The sequence below is a fragment of the Haliaeetus albicilla genome, chromosome 2 (genome assembly GCF_947461875.1).
Source record: "Haliaeetus albicilla chromosome 2, bHalAlb1.1, whole genome shotgun sequence".
NCBI lineage: Eukaryota > Metazoa > Chordata > Aves > Accipitriformes > Accipitridae > Haliaeetus > Haliaeetus albicilla.
This window is the reverse complement of record NC_091484.1, coordinates 64128385-64144693: the sequence shown is the minus strand read 5'-3', so window position 1 is coordinate 64144693 and position 16309 is coordinate 64128385. Positions and strand designations below refer to the sequence as shown.

General features: G+C 37.8%; 1 protein-coding gene across 11 annotated transcripts in view; it reads left to right on the top strand.

Moving 5' to 3' along the window:
• Positions 1 to 16309, top strand: part of ZNF438 (zinc finger protein 438) — a 54688-nt gene that overhangs the window by 371 nt on the left and 38008 nt on the right. For 5 of the 11 annotated variants that reach the window (XM_069778064.1, XM_069778055.1, XM_069778063.1 and 2 more), the window contains exons 2-3: positions 2090 to 2167; positions 2653 to 2706. The exons of 3 other annotated variants lie outside the window; for them this stretch is intronic. The gene's annotated coding sequence lies outside the window, so the exon portion shown is untranslated. Of the gene's footprint in view, positions 1 to 7; positions 433 to 2089; positions 2168 to 2652; positions 2707 to 16309 lie in introns of those variants that run through there. 3 more of the 11 variants (XM_069778044.1, XM_069778059.1, XM_069778057.1) reach the window with 3 other exon arrangements.

The window sequence follows — 16309 nt, the reverse complement described above, 5'->3', positions numbered from 1 at the left end:
CGCCTCGGCCCGGCCCGGCCCCCGGCGAGCCCCAGGGGGTCCCTCGGCGGGCCCTGCCGCCGGCGCCCCGCGCCCCCGAGGCCCTCGACTCGCCCCGTCACGGGAAAGCGGGTCCCGAGCCCGTAGCTGGGCCGTGCCGTGCCGCGCCGCGCCGCCGGCCGGCGGAGGGAGGGCTCGCCCCCCTGCAGCGGCGGCGGCTGGCAGCGCGCCCGCGGGCCGCCGAGGCGCTGTGCGGGGCCCGCTCGCCTCCGAGCGGCGGAGCGCGGCCCGCGGGGCGCCTGCGGCGCTGGGCCGGGCGGGCCGCTGAGGCGGGCGCCCGGCGCTGCGTGAGCAGAGTGCGGGCAGCCGGGGGTCCCGTCGTAGGTGGTGTCTGCCCCCGCGAACGCAGAGGAAGCGGGAGGGCGTGAGCTCAGGCGCGACGTTATAATAAAGGTCTGCGGAAAGGCTCTATGTTACTGGCTCCTGCCAGTCGCGAAAGTTAGTCCTGCCGCTCACTTACACTTCTTTCGGTACACGTGGCCGTAAAACGTCGCCTGCCTGCGTGAGGGGTGGCGGTAGGTGCCCTCCGGTTTCGTGACGCTCCCGTGAAATCCCCCTGCCAGCGTGAGTCAGGGCTGCGTGCGGAGCTCCTGACTCCGAGACCTGAGCCCCGTTTCGTAAACCTTGCTGCTGCTTCCATAAAAGTACAAACACGACGTGCAGTCCTCTCGGGCTCCTGAGGTTATGGGAGGAACCTGGGAGCTGAAGGGTTTTCGTTCCTTCGGTGGCCGCAGAAGCGGATGGCAAGAGATGGGTGTCGTGTTTGGGCGTGAACCGTGCTGAGGCCTGCCGGCTCCTGAATCCGTTAGAACTTTATGTGTTGGTAATAATGAAATAAAGAATATATCCCAAGGTCTTCAGTGATCTGATGTGACTGGCATTGGCAAAATAAGGAGGGAAGTGTCTGAAAGCAGCGTAAGAGAGTTTTGGAAAGACTGCTGTAATGTCTGCAGCGTGGCGGACATGAAACAATGTGAGAGACTGACTTGTTAAATTTGTTTTGTCCGAAAGTCACGCTTTATTAAAAGACTTGCCTAGTTCTATGCCTGAATTAAAATTGACGTGATGCATCTTACCTTTTATTGGCAGTTTTTTTCTTTTTGGTTCATACTGCCCTGTGCTCAGTTCCTTTCTTTTTCTCCATGTTAACTATATCTTGTTGAAGCATTTTATTGTTTGTGTTGAAGCCTCAGTCAACAGCCTAGCCCTTAAATACTGTGTAGTTTAGCTGGCTTAGTTTAGAAATTGTGGTCTTGAATTTGCTTGTACTGATTTATTTGAACCTGTAATATGCTATTAAAAATAGTTTTTCATATTATTATTCCATAATAAAAAGAAAGGAGGACGATAACATAAGATAAATGCACCTCTCCCTTGGATCACAGTAGTTTCTGTGTGCAGTTTTTTGTTTTTTTTCCACAGGGCCATTCAGCAACCAAAATACTGAGCTGCTTCTTTTTTCTTTTTTCTTTTTTTTTTTTTGTCTGACCTTATTGTAGCTAGTTATTTTTAGTACTAGTTTAAGTTAATTTTCTGGAAGTTATTTTTATGCAAAGCAAAATACATATTTCAGGGATGAGTGCATATTTTTTTCTGCTTCAGTAGCTAGAAGAATTGGATTTTTTCAAACTTAAAGTTTGTCAAAAGTCAGAAAGGAAAAGGAAGGAAAAAAGCTTATGACAGTCATGGTGTATGTTAAAAATATTTTTTGTGATGATCTGATATAATGTTCTTAGTGTTTAAAAAATATTGTTGGGTAATGATAACTGGAGGATCAGAAGAAAACTAGCACTATGGTGTGGTTCAAATGTTTTTAACTTTTGGGCAGGCTGTTAAAGTAACACATTGTGGAGTAACTAGAATTTTGTGATTAAAATATTTTTCAAAGCATTCATGAAGGAAATACTAGTTTCCTACGTATCCCCTACATCTAATTTGTGGGAATATCAGAACTAGCAACAACAGTGACGGCATATGGTGAAGTATTTCTTTCTCACATGAAACTTTAGATATATATAGTGATTTTCATACGTATGTTTTTGACGTACAGGTTCCATGATTATGCTGCATTAGACGGAGTGTTCTTCATCTGTGACTTGGGGTGTTTCAAGGATTTTTGTGTGCAGAGGTAATATGTTATTTATGGAACTGGCTTAATGTTTTAAATGTTTATATGAAGCTGGTGAGGGTTTCATGTATTTATTTGCACCTAATGAGGTAAATGTTGTCCAGTCAAGGTGAAATGGTCAAATGGTGAAAGTACAACTTTGATCTGAAGTTGGCTGAAAATATTAGTGCAGTTACAATTATAGAAACTCACAGAGTTTTAAAAGTACACGGTAAAATCAGGAATAGGTGAACTTTATGAGTTATTTTAGCCATATTTATTCAAGTATTTATTATTGCAATTTCTAATCTGAACCATACTGTTCATGTATGGTAAGCCTCAGAGGAGATGCCTCTTGTTGTATTGAGGGTAAACATGTTGTAGTACAATTCTTGTTTGTTTACCACTTTCTAAAATGTATGCCTCTTTAATGTAGTTTTCTGTCCTTTGCTAAATACATTTCCTGAGATATTGGGACTTTCTGTTTTTTGTTTTCCTTGAAATAGGAATTAAGATGGATGAAATATTTTACTGGCCGTAGCAGCAGCAGGATGTATAAGGTGGGTATGTTGAAAGAATATGGTTAATATCCTTGCAGAATATTTTAGTTTGTGAGTCTATGTCTGTCTGAACACAAAGAAATGACATACAGTAAGCTAGGGTTCTTTTCAGTGGTAGATGTAGGTAGCTTACCTACTTTCATTGTGGTAAGCTGCTACCGGTTTAGCACAGGTTACATGAGTAGATGCAGACAGCCTTAGGTAGCTGACGCATTTTAATTTTGCACCCTTTTAATGGAAGCTTTTCAGTGTGTCCTTTCTCTAAGGTTTGTATGCTCTTTCTTTTGTAAACCTGGACTGAGAAATTACCACAAAGTGTTTCGGAATCCTCTTTTCAGTGTTCTGGTTAAAATGTGATCAGGGAAGAAAAAGATTCAGTTGCCATCTATGTACTTCCCTTCTTGGGAGGACAATTTTTGTCTCTGTGTTTGAGTTGCTGTTTGTTGGTTTGTTTGTTTTAAATTCTTTAACATCATTGAGGGTGTACTATAGTGGAGGTGTACTCCAATGAAACTAATTGTTTTCAGAATTTCCATGAAAGGTATTAGTGGTTCAGCAGCAGTAAAAGATGTTTTGATACTCATCCTCATCTATAGTCAAGTTAAGATTTTGTCCTTATTTGCTTAGACTTAATGCTTCATGTTATCATTATAATTCACTTACAGAGATCCAGAACAGGTTTTTACTTAAAAAGATCTCTTTAAACAAAATTTAAAACACGCACATATATTTTTACAAGACTAACATTGGCAAATAAGAGAACCGTGATGCTTGAATAATAGTTGAGCACTTTCTCATGAAGTGTATTTGCATGTTGTTGTTACCAAAGTTGAATGAAATGCAAACTTCCTCACAATGTAATGATTAAAAATAATATATACAAATGTAGTTCTTTAATGATTTTTTTTTTTTAATATTTTGAAAATAAAAAGTCGTGATAATTTTTTGATTCCATGCTTTCTCTTGTTGGTGTAACAAAGAAGTTCTTACTGTCAGCTTAAAATGGCATTTGGAGAATGCTGACTTCTTTGTATTGTGTTTGCTCTGTATTACTATTGGTCCTGTCACCTTTCATGAAAACACAAACCATCCTATTCTTCATGTGATATTTGCTAATTAAGTGTGTCTTTGACTTATTACAGTACTATGTTTGCAGGTATCGGTTTGTCCTTAATAAGCTGATTAAACCTAGTGTAAGTAGTATTCTAGCATTATATTTTTTTAAAGGACTGATTTTGTGGGTATTTATAGTGTAATTAAATGTTGTAGGAAATGTTATCATGGTTTGTGGAGCAATACATCTTAATCTGATAATTCTTTGCAATTAATGTAAAAAATGTAACCAAAACACCATAAACCTAACTGTGGTAGTACTGTGTATTAAACAAGGATATGGAAGTGCATAAATTAAGGAGACACCATCTTTGGTTTGTCACTTTAGTCTTTTACCATTTTAGGAGAGAACTGTTTCCTCACGTAAACTGTGAACTATTCTTTTTATCATTGGTTCTTTCTTGCTTCTTTTTGAAGGGCATACAGTACTGAAAGCCTTGCCTGAAGGGAGGCTAGCCAGCGTCCTGATACCAGAACAGGCTTAGTATTGAGGCAGGCAGGAGTATTCTTGTTGCTTGCTTGGGTGTTTGCCGGGAGTAGCAGGGGTAAAAGAGATGGAAAAGCAGCTCGGAAAATTTGTTTGATAGGTATAGGAGTTGTGGGGTAAAAAAACCACTCCTGGCAGACTCACTAGGACCTATCAGTGAAATTGGTATGAGATATTATGTGGCTTCTAAGTTATAGTTTCCTGGAGAATTTTTGCTGTTTTGAGTTTGGCTGGCAGATCAGTCAGAGCAATGTTTCCATACTCAATCTTCTGCGTGGAGTCCTGTGTTACCAGTAACTGAAGGTTGAAATGTCTGTAGGAAATATTTAGTGGTTTTACCTGACACAAAAGCAGAAACCAAACCAAACAAGCCCTTAAAGGTGTGTCGTCTTACTTTTTGGTGCATTATTCATCTTTTATAAGGGACAATTGCAAGGGACTCTTTCTTCTCTTCTAAGGACCTTTCCCTTTTGTCCCCTTTGTTGTCCCTAGGAACAACATTCTGAAAATGATGCATAGTGACAAATTACAGCTTAGACTGATGTAGTTAATTTCTGTTGTACCCGTGCTTCTTTGCCACTTCACTTTTCTTTATATATATGTTTGTGGTTCTTTTGGGTGAGCCATAGAAAATAGGGATGTTCCTGTTACTGATTTGTATAGTTTTGAGCATGCTTCAGTCTTCTGCATGTCATTGATTTTAAATAGTGATGATACAAAACTTCATTTTGGTGTTTTTTTGGCTGCTCTTGACTGGTTAGCCTCCCTAAGTGAGCTTAACCAGTCTGCCAATTTTCTGTGCGTGCTTGTAGTCTCAGATTTATATCAGGCTGCTGGGTTAATGAAGTAGTGCTACATACACCAAGACATGAGCTTCTGACAGTTCTTCGTCTTGCTCAGCTCAGTTGAAACCGAAGAGGTGGTGAAGAAGTAAGGTTCATGTTTTTAGGAAGCAAGGCAGTGAAGTTTAAATATTGGCATTCAGTCCAACATCAGTCACCGCTAATGATAGGTACTGTTCTAAAGGTATAAGTGTATGAACCCCCAAAATAGTCTTAGGGAATCAAAAAGGTTCAGTCTATAAAAACCCACATAGTGCTGTTGTGTGTATATAAGTGTGCTCTGTGTATGGTGAATCAAGCACTTTGAAGTTATCAGTCTACTAGTAAAATGTCCTATATTAATAATACGGATGTTCAGTGGGTTTTATTGCTGTTGTTATCAACACATTTTGAGGCTTTATTGAGGAAGGAAAACAAATTGGTATTGGATTTAGAAAGAAGGGACTGTTCTGTATTACAGGACTGAAACTGAGACCACCCAAATGCCTTCAGCTGGTTTTTGTTATTTTCACAAATAGTTTGTTCTTTTAGCAGAGTGTTTAAGAACAGAGAGTTGGGTCACTCACTCTATTATGTTTTTCCCTAAATGGCAATATTAAACAAACTTTACAATACTGTTCATGATTGAGGAAAAAAAAAATCTTATACTTTTGATTCTCTTCGTTTTTTAGCTTCCAGAGAAAAATAACGATAGGCAGTTGTGATGTCAGATCTTCAAATGCACCTAATTCTTGGAAACTTTTGTCTAGTTTTGGCTGGATATGTATGCCTTAAGGGCTGATACAGTATCTGTCATATTTTATGATATTTTAGTAGGTTAATTCAGGTATGTTATGTTTTCCGTAGTTCTTGTAGGGCAAGTGGGATGTAGAATGTTCTTGTCTTCCATATATACATGTGTTATGTTTTCTATTAAAGTCTTAATTTTTCAAAGGGCAAGTTTGCTGTATTACATTACAGACTTGCTCTTGCACCGAAGTATACTTGGTGCCTCATTGAAGGCCTAAAGGTGAAAAGTCCACATATCTGCAGTTTAGGGCAGTTACTTTTGCTTAATCTGTGTTTATGTTCTCTTGTAAACCAGTGATTTTCTTTTTGGGAGAATATCCTGATGGGCATATGACAAAGATCTGTGTACTGTAATAGGTGAGATATGAGGAAGAAATTATGCTGAAGGATAAAAAAAGCAAAGACTACCTGGCCCGAAATGATAAGTCTTCACATGTTCATAGTGTCATATATTCAAAGTAGGGGGCTGTGTGTTAAGAATTTTGTTTCTCAGAGCTGTGTTAACTTCTGATATCTGTGTTTGTACTTGCAATCAGAGTAAACAAAGTGTGATGGAGATTAGCATGGGGAATAAAATGCTATGGTAAAAATCAGTATCTTACTGTCATATAGCATGCCCTCACAGTGTATGTGGTGCTGGATGCCTCCTCTAAAAAGGAAGGTATAGAGGAGAGGAGGTTCAGAGAAAAGGCTAAAAGAGTGATCCATGGGGATGGAAGTTTGCTTGTGTAAAGAGCAATTGAAAAAAAAAAAGTTAGATTGTTTAGCCTTTGAAAGGCAATTAATATGATGAAACATAACACAGGTACACAGAATGATGAATGGTTTGAGTAAAGTAATTCAAGAGCTTTTGTTCTGTTGGTTCATGCTGTAAGAGTAAGGGGACATTCTGTGAAATTAGGGTGGCAGATGGAGAAAGGAAACTTGAGAAGAGATATATTTCTTAATAAATTGATAAGACAGTGAGCTCTGCAGTCTAGTGATAATTTTAATTTTGGAAAATTCTAACAAATTGGATAATTTAGAGTGCAAGAATATTTACACAGGCTCAGGTTACCTTTTTTCCTGAAATAATATAATCCCTCAGCTTTTTGTCATTTATAAGATTTTTTTTTTCCATCATTGTTTTTAATAAAGCTTATCTAAAACCTATGTATTGATGGTGGGAGTAAAGGAATTAAGTTTGTCCCTGGTTTCTTTACAGCAGAAATGGTTATAGAGTCTCACTAATTTGTTCTCTATCACTGTTAGGTTATACCTAGGTGAAATATCTACTACGTACTCTCTAGTTCTCTTGGTAAAATCCAATGATTTACTTTGTTTTTCTTGTAAGTGGGGAAGAAGTTTTCAGGAGTAACATTGGGGTCCTCATCAACTTGGAGAGAAATTATGTAGGGCCGTTGTTTTTGTGACTTGCCACTAGTGAGACACTGTTGTCTTCAGCTTTGATTTTTCTGTTGCCTGGGCTCATGCATTAAGTAGGTGTTCCTGCAGTAATTTAATCAAAGTCAGTACACAAGTTTGTTCTGTACCTAGAGCGATGGAATATTTAAGGAGAGTGAGATGAGCTAACACTGGCCTTATGTGTCTTCCAGCCAACTTCCAGCAAGTATGTAAAAAGTCGTAGAAAGTCATAGAAAATAGCAGTGGGGGTATCTTAATTAAATGAGCATGCTTGTCGCTCTGCCAGTCTTTTCTCTTGGCATGGTTCAAGTCCTAGAAACTGTTTGCTTTCAGTATCGAACTCAAACACAAAACTCTGTGATAAAAGCATCAAAAGCACTGTTCAGCAGGAAAAGACTACAGAATCAGCTTTTGCTTATTCACACTGAAATGTCCTTTTTCACTCCATTTAATGGAGGCTGCAGTTTTTACTTTTGGTGTGTTTAGCAACAGATTGACTTAAATTTGTTGTATTTGGCTCTAGAGCAGCAAAGAGCAGATGTCAGGGAGGTGCCGTGACAGGAATAAAAAGATTCAGAAGGCTTGTGGGAACTTGGGGGGTGAGAGGGAAATCTTCCTCCTATTTTTTCCCTGCTAGAATCCATATTCTAATATTTAGAGTTGGCATTCAGTTCAAAACTTGCCATGCTGCAAGGGTTGGTGCTTTGACGCAGGCATTCTTTCCCACAGCTCAAATTGTAGAAACAGAGTTTACTTATAAAATAAAATATGCCTGTGAAATTATAATTGATACCTTAATTATGGAGAACTTGCCTGAAAGATGGTAGCTTAGTGACCTGTGGGATGTTTTCCTGTCTTAGAATAGCCATGATTTATACTGAAACATTTTCTCTGTATGAATCTTAAAAATGGACTTCCCTTGTCAAGGCAGAAAAACTTCAGTAACTGAGAGGTACTCTGTCAGGGATGATAAGCCTAAAATAATGGTCAGCTTTTAAACATTAAAACATTGGAACATCTGAAAAGTAAGCTTTGCTATTTGGGGATTGTCGCTATTTGAAAAATATGCATTTAAAAGCCACCACTACATGTTGCCAGTCTTTGCATAAGCAGGTGGGTGCCAGATGTATGTGGGATCCTGGAGAAGTTTGTTGCTTTGGTTTATTTCTTTTCACTTTTGTAATGAGCAGAATGCTTCAAAAGTTAGTGGCTGCTTGCTCTTTTTTTTTTTTTTTTTTTTTTTAAGGCTGGAAGTATTTTATCTTTGCCTTGATTAAGGGGCCATTTCTGAAAACACCTTGTGTAATTTGTTAGTTAGTAGAATGATTTTTTGGTTATCTTTCTCACTTTTTTTTCTTTTTTTCACTCATCATCTACCTGCACTTCAAGAATATATATTGCCACAGTATAGTTTATAGATTATAAAAACATAAATGTGATGTAATTTGCAGTAATTTTGATTGCAGGTTGCTATATTTGAAAGTTGTGCCAATTCTCTGTTGTCTTACACGTATAATGATGTACTTGGAGCCTGAGGAATTTTTTTTTTCCTGTGATGAAAAAGTGTTACTCGTACAATAATCTGGAGGGAAGGATAGTAATAAGTCTTCTGCGTTTCCTTGAGATGATGCTCCTAATCTTGTATTAGTGTTTTAGAAAACCATGTTGCCTCTTGCTTTGGCCTCCTTGCCTCCTTCATATTCTAGTGGTGATTGTAGTAGGTCTTACCATTTTCTGGAGAGATGGGATTTGAAATAGAAGGAATGTAACTTATTGTGCACTTAATCAGAATATAATAAAAAAGTCTGACTTTTTTTAAAAAAGCAATTAGTATAGTGTGCTGAGTTGTCAAAGGCATCATATGTGTAAGGTATGTAATGTTATGTGCTCTGTTCTCCTCAAGGCTTGCAATGTCATGATTGGAGTATGCTATCCAGATTTGAGAACAAATCTTCCCATATTTTTTGCTGATGAACAATGCAAATGCACTGCTGCAAGAAAACAGGACAAACTAGCTTGCCTGTTAGCTGTAGCATGTTGAGTTTCTTGGTTAGGTAGCTAATTTCAGTGGCTTGAAAATAACAAGCCTGGGAATAATTGTGGTCAGAGCTGCTCCAAGAGGACTGGGTGAAGCCTTTTTGAATTCCTAAATGTAAAGGAAGACAGGTTTGATCAACAGCTGCTGTGAGGGTTATTCAGACAGTGAGTAAGTCCAGTGCAGGATTTTGCACTTCTGAACATTTTAGGGCATATTCTTTTGCTTAAGGTGAGATGCTGACACTGTGACAGAGTTTGGTGTGTTTGATTAGCATCATTTATGTCTATCCTGTACTTAATTTCTTCCAGGTATTTTTCACCTGGCTGTCAAATTCCTTTGTTTACTGCAGTGTCTGAAAGACTTTGTGACTATGTAAAAAATGTTAGAAAAACTGGTAAATTATGGATTCCGTATGTAAAGACTTTATTCTAGATCATTTAGTCATAAATATTTGTAAGGTTTCTTTTACTTGGTAAGATTTCACTTTAAAAGAAGCAAGAAATTGTAGATTCCATTTAGGCTAGATCAAGATCTGCAAGGGTCATACCTGGTTGTTTTGTTGGGTTTTGCTTTTTTTTTTTTTTCCATGGTTTCATGCAAGTATTAAACCTACATTTATGTAGTAGCATGCTGTGAAGATAGCTGTATATTGCGAGAGCTGGTTTGAGATAATGTTGCCCAGAGAGGCTGTAGATGCCCCATCCCTGGAAGTGTTCAAAGCCACTTTGGATGAGGCTTTGAGCAACCTGGTCTAGTGGAAGGTATCGCTGCCTGTGGCAGGGGGTTTGGAACAAGATGATCTTTAGGGTCCCTTCCAACCCAAACCATTCTATGATTCTATATTATTAAGGTGTAATTGATCTAATTCACTGTAGAAGTTTTGAAACCTTTTTGAAGGTGTTTTGCATCTAAAAATCTTCAAACACTTGGTATGTAATATTGATATTCATTGGAAAGTGAAAATTTTTTTCAATTTTGAGACACACAAGCTTATTTTCATGTTCAAGATTAAAGTAGAGTGAACTTTTTCTTTTTTGCTTTTAAACTGCACTTACAGAAATGCAGGTATCTTTGAAAGATTTAGCTGATCAACTTTTGAGAAGCACAAAAATTCCTTAGACTAAGAATGCTGCTAACTAAGTCGATGGAAACTCCTGGCTATAGAATTGGTTTGTTCTGCATATGTCTCTTCCTGTTTCAGGAAGCTGTTCATTTCAGAAAAAAGCAAAAAAAGTCAAGAACTCTAAAATGTTTTTGACAGAAGTTGTGGAGTAATGGGCTTTAATTGGACCATCAAAAATGCAAGCTAAGGAAACAGAGTAATGGCTTGATGGTGATATCTAACAGTTTGCAAAGCATCTTCCCCCTAGAAAACAAAAAGTAAAAGAATCATCATCATTTGGATAGTGGCTGTACCTATATACTATTGCAACTGCCCTGTCTTATCAGGGAAATAGGACAGGCTAAGTAGCCCAGGTCTTACAGTGCTTTTACAAAGAGTTTCAGGTTTTCTTTAGGAGCGTCTCCCTCCAATACTTGTCTGTGAATGGTGTAGTTATCTGATAATTAAGTGTTTGGCATTTATATTTAGAAAGCTCTTTATATTAGGAAGAGGAAAATGTTTAGTGTATATACTTGCAGTTAGGAAGAGACTGTGGGGAAATATTAACATGTGTTGAGTTGACTGACTGTAGATGCCCCCAAAAGAGGAAGTTTTAAATTTCTGTTGAAATCTAGTTGTATTACAAATAATTGTATTTAGAAACTTAATAATTTTCAAAACTAGTATCTTTGGAATTCACTTTTTCATTATAAAGTGAGTTCAAAGGCCCAGAATATGACATTCTTTACATTCAAGTTTTTAAAGTTAATTGTATTTCTTTCTGGAAATAAGACGAATGCTAGCAACCTCTCCATTAAAAAACATTACTAGTACTGTTACATTACTAGCTTTCAGATACAAATTCTAAAGAGGTTCTGTAAAGAGCAGATGTGGTCAGGTGGAAAATGTTGTTGATTTGCAAAAGAATCTTATATTAGCGGTGCACACTATTGTGGGCTATAGTGCTGCTTCAGGGTCCAGCAGATGAATCAGAATTTTATGTATTGAAAGGAACGCTCAGCTTCTGACATGTTGCCTACACTTGGGAGGTACAGGAAACACTTCCCAGTGCTGTTGCCATCAACTTGTTTGCATCGTAAGAGTCCTTGTAGTTAGTTCGTGGCTTCTAACAGACTTCAGACCGGTCAGTTCACATTGCTGAAAGAAAGGTAGCTCACTGAAAAAGCAGGAGCAGTATCACTGGAAGTATTTTTGCTTTACATGTACAAGTCCTTTGAAGACAGAATATCTTGCAACAATATGGAAATATTTTTCTGACTAATCAACAAACGTTATGTGCTGTGGATAGATTTGTGTCGAGTTTATAGCTGTTGAATTTAGTGGCTCATCTACTATTGCAGGTTTTTTTGGCTAACATCTCGTACGGATATTGTACCGCTGAATATTTAATCTGCTGTGGAGACAGACAAATTTAGGAAGAGTGACTTTAATCTCAGAAGAACGTGTGTTGACTGGGAGAGTTAGTTCAGTTTGTTTTTGCAAATCACCAACCCTTAGAAGTGGGATTAAGTTTAGTGCAGGAGAAAAATGAACTTTGCCTTTGTCTCCAGAATGAGGTCATGGTGCTTGTCTCTTTTCAGCCTACATCTCAGTAAAATAATAGAAAATAGAATTGTTTCATATTTCAGTTTTATCTCCTGAAGAATGGGAGTTAGAGTTATTTGTGCAGGCCATAGTGTCAGCAGTGACTTTTTGGCCTTCTTGATTGTTACTTCTTTATAGCACTGTATCTGCCCTGTTTGCATGCCCATGCTTGAAATTCTTATGTGCTTCTTTTGTATTTTATTTTCTTTTTTCCTCCTCGATTTTATTTTTTAAGCGATTCCCCTGAGCAGGTAGCTGAATAGACTTCAGTCATGCAGGATTTGGTTGTGCATGTGGCGTTAGTGATGGCAAAGGCCCGTCTTAGATGTGAAGGCAAGGAAAAGGAAATAAAATAGAATCCCACAGAACAGATGAGAAAAGGAAGACTTTGGTAGTAAAGGAAGGTAGAGAGTAACATCTGAGTTACAAGGTAGAAAAAAAGAAGCTAACGTGCTGGTATGGAGATGCACTGGAAATGCAATGTGTGATGACGCTGTTCTGCATGTTGTTTAGATAAATAAGATAATTTACTGAATTTTTTTAATCATAAAAGTATCTTTCTATCTCATTTCTGGGTAGATCAAATATACACTAATACTCATTTTAGGAGAGCTTGCTACTTTTGTTTACTATAATGAGAATATATTAATCATAGTTTTAATCAACAAATTAATAAAAACACTAGTCTTTGATTGCTTTACTGCTCATCTCTTGTCTGATCAAGGTTTTGTGCTAATACTTTGCAGCATTGTCTGTTGGTAGATATAAAGGAATACAATTTTCGTTAGTGGGGAGCTTAAAAAAGTCTTTTGCTTCATTAAAATGGTTCCCAGTCTATGTGAAGAGCATGCATGTATGATCACTGTTCATTTTCCAAAATGGCACTTGAAGGCTTTGTAACTAGATTGAACTACAGTCAGATTACTCAAATTCCCTTGTGTCCCTAGAAAATAGAAATTGCTTCACCAACAAATACATAGGGTAGCTTGAGCCCATTCTGTTGAGCTGTGGGGTTTATTTCAGAATTTGGGAGATTCGTTTTTATGGAATAGATAACTGAGAGAGTTAGCATTCTTGCTTGGATAATGTAGTATTTATTTTGGAAGGAAGTTTCCCATGACTAAATAAGAACAAGATGTTTGACCACCTTCTAGGGAGGAGACTGTTTGGTCAGCATAAAATTCAAAGAAAAAATTCAGAAGAGGCAGCTGACCATTCTTACATGGTGTTTGAAATGTTTTCATGTTTCTTCTGGGCTTTAATTATACTGCATGTACATGGCAAGAAGAAAGACCAGAGGTTTTGTTCTTTTCTTGGAAGTAGAGCTTTATCACATCATTGGGAATTTATAGCCTAGTAATATATAGTGCTTTTTCCATTCCTACATTTTGCAATTGGTTTGTACAGTCTCATAGTTTGGCAGCTGAGAGCTCACTTTTTCATGATTTTTTTGGCATGAAAGGGTTACTGTTCACATTTCCTGTGTAATTCCTTCTGATCTTGCTGGGCTGTAATTACTTTCTTGATGTTAAACATTCCCAGGCTCCTATAACCTTCTAGCCTGCTTACACTGGCCAAGTTTGTCCCAGGTGATCATGTGGGCGAACCTCCTGTTTTTAAGGATAAAAATCTCTCCTTCCTGTGTAAGATAGGCTACATACTCATTCCTTTGCTGTGCAATCCCAAGAGAAATCTTTTTAAAAATAATAATAAGGTAACACATCACTCTGAAAGAGTCAAATTTAGCAGCCAAATAGATGACAAATCAAGTGTGTGGGTTTAGAATTTGCTGAATCTTGGTTGAATGATTGCGAGTTCACATTAAAGATTATTTTTTCTTAATACATTTGGAAAATAGGTTATGATACAAAAAAGACAGATTTTGACTGTAGCTTCTTACTTTTGACCATATAATTGGCAAATCATTCTAAGCTTGCTTTAATGTAGTATTACTTAGTTGAGCCTTCAGGATTTTTTTTTTCTTTTGAATTCTTTGCAGTAGCTGCATATCTTACAAAAATGAGAGGATATTACTCAATTCTGCCTTTCCCATGTAGTTCAATTATCCTGTATTTCTTCTGATTTTCAGTTTGCGGTGTATAAGCAGTAAACGCAAGGTATTATTTTGTTTTTAAATAGAAGTGACTGCATACTGCTGAAAAATGTTGGCTTCAGAGGTGTGGGAACTGAAGTGTTCTATTCTGCAAAGGCACTGAAAGGTCCTATGTGCCACCACTCACCTGCTCTTCAGCTTTAGTCTGGAGGAGCCACCTGTAAGAATGCAAGTGAAGTTTGCTTTCCCTGACCTTTATGCTGTTTTCTCACAATCCCAAGAAAAATGCAAGATAGTGATGGCAGGGGTTTTTTTTAGGGTGTGAGGTGTTGTAATGTGCTGAGGTATTGACAGTGGTGGGTGGGCTTTTTTGTTACTGACAATGTCAGAGAAAATAGCTGGAGTTTCTGTGCACCATTGGTTCAAGAAGTAGCCCAAATTTTGATACTTCGTTCAAGAGCAATCTCATTAGCTTATTATCCTGTTACGAATAATTTTTTTTGTTATAATCCTAGTCTTATTACCTTGTGCATTTAATTGGCTGCTTTGTGAAATTCTTAGGCTGCAAGTAATTCTATTCTGTTTAGCTGTGGTATTGTGCTTGCAACTCAGATACTCAGAAGTCTTCCCAGTAATGACTGACTGAAGTCTTCTGATGCATAACTGTGTTTGAGCTCAGTGGCATTATAGGTGGAAGAAAACGTTACATAGGTAATAAGTTGTAGCAGTTGGAGCCCTTTTCTTAGTTTAATTCTGGTGCATGCCAATGCCTGTGCTTTACTGTATAAATAGAAGTTAGAGCAGTTGGCGTGCCTGTTGTTAACTGTGCTGCTATGCTAGTGAAGGATAGGAAGAATATATTTTAATGAAAATGTCTTTTTAATTTTTAAAGGAAGTCGTCTTGAATTTGATGGCTTAGTTATAATCGGAATGCAGTCAGTATGCTGCCCAGTTTTTAATTGCATACTCTATCATATAATTTGGAACATGGCTGTCAGATATGCCTATTTTTGCTGAGGAACCCAGAGGTTCTTACTGAGATATTATTCAACACACAGAAATCCAGTCCTGGCATAAAAGTATTTATATAGTAGTTGTGAAAAAAAACCAAACATGAAGCACCAGGTGAGTATAACTGAACAGAGAGAAGATGATACTGCTGCTATCTTGAAATTAGGCTGTTCCTTTCTCATTTTATCATGGCCGCATGGGATGTCCGGGTATCTGAGATTTTGTAGGAAACTTCATATGAAGGGGGCTTACCTAAACACATCCACTTGGGTATGTGTTAAACACATTGCAAGCATTCTGGGCTTCCTGTGCAATGAAGTGCAGCAGGGTAGTGCTTTGGTTAAAGGTTTTTTTCAGATCAGCTTACTTTTGACTTTATATTATGAAAACACTGATGAATTTAGAGTTAGTTGAAAGTGAGTACAATTGTATTGAAGCCTGCTTTCCATCTAACAGGATGTATAGATCGTCTTTCCTTTCTCTTTTCCTGTTTAATTTTGCTCCTGCTTAGATGAAGGCAGTGAGGAATTACATGTTATGTTGTAATTAAATGTAACCTGTTTTGAATTTACTTTGTAAAGTGCTTAGAATGTAACCGACCTGACTCTCCATTAAAAATTTCACCTTTGCAGTGGAAAATACCCTGAGTGGTAATGAATTTTCTTCTATGAAAAATAAGTGGTTTCAGAGTCCTATGCAAATTACCTCCTGCTTTTTGTGTAGAAGGCATGATACAGGATGTAAGCTGGTGGTGTTGATCTTGTGTGTGTGTGTGCGTGTTGATCTTCTAGTGGTTTAACTTCAAAACTTTTGGATTTAGATGTCTCTAATGTACTGAAGGCAAGGTGATGCTTGTTGCTGTGAGGCAGGGAAGCGTATTTAGTGCAGAGAAAGAAGCTGTTTGGGTTTAACAAGCTACTATAAAATTAAGGAATAATTTGAATTAGTTGAGCTTTTAAGCTTTCAGACAATGTAGTCAACTATTTTTATATTCAGAGTTCTACAGGTTCTGTCTTTGAGAAGACACGTAAATTACTGTTATGACAAAAAGCATAAATATGTCTAGGATTTGATAGTAATTAATTCATTTCACTTATCTAAGGAAAGATAAAGTGCCTCAGCTTGAAACTGGCTATAAAAAGTAACATGTAAACAAATT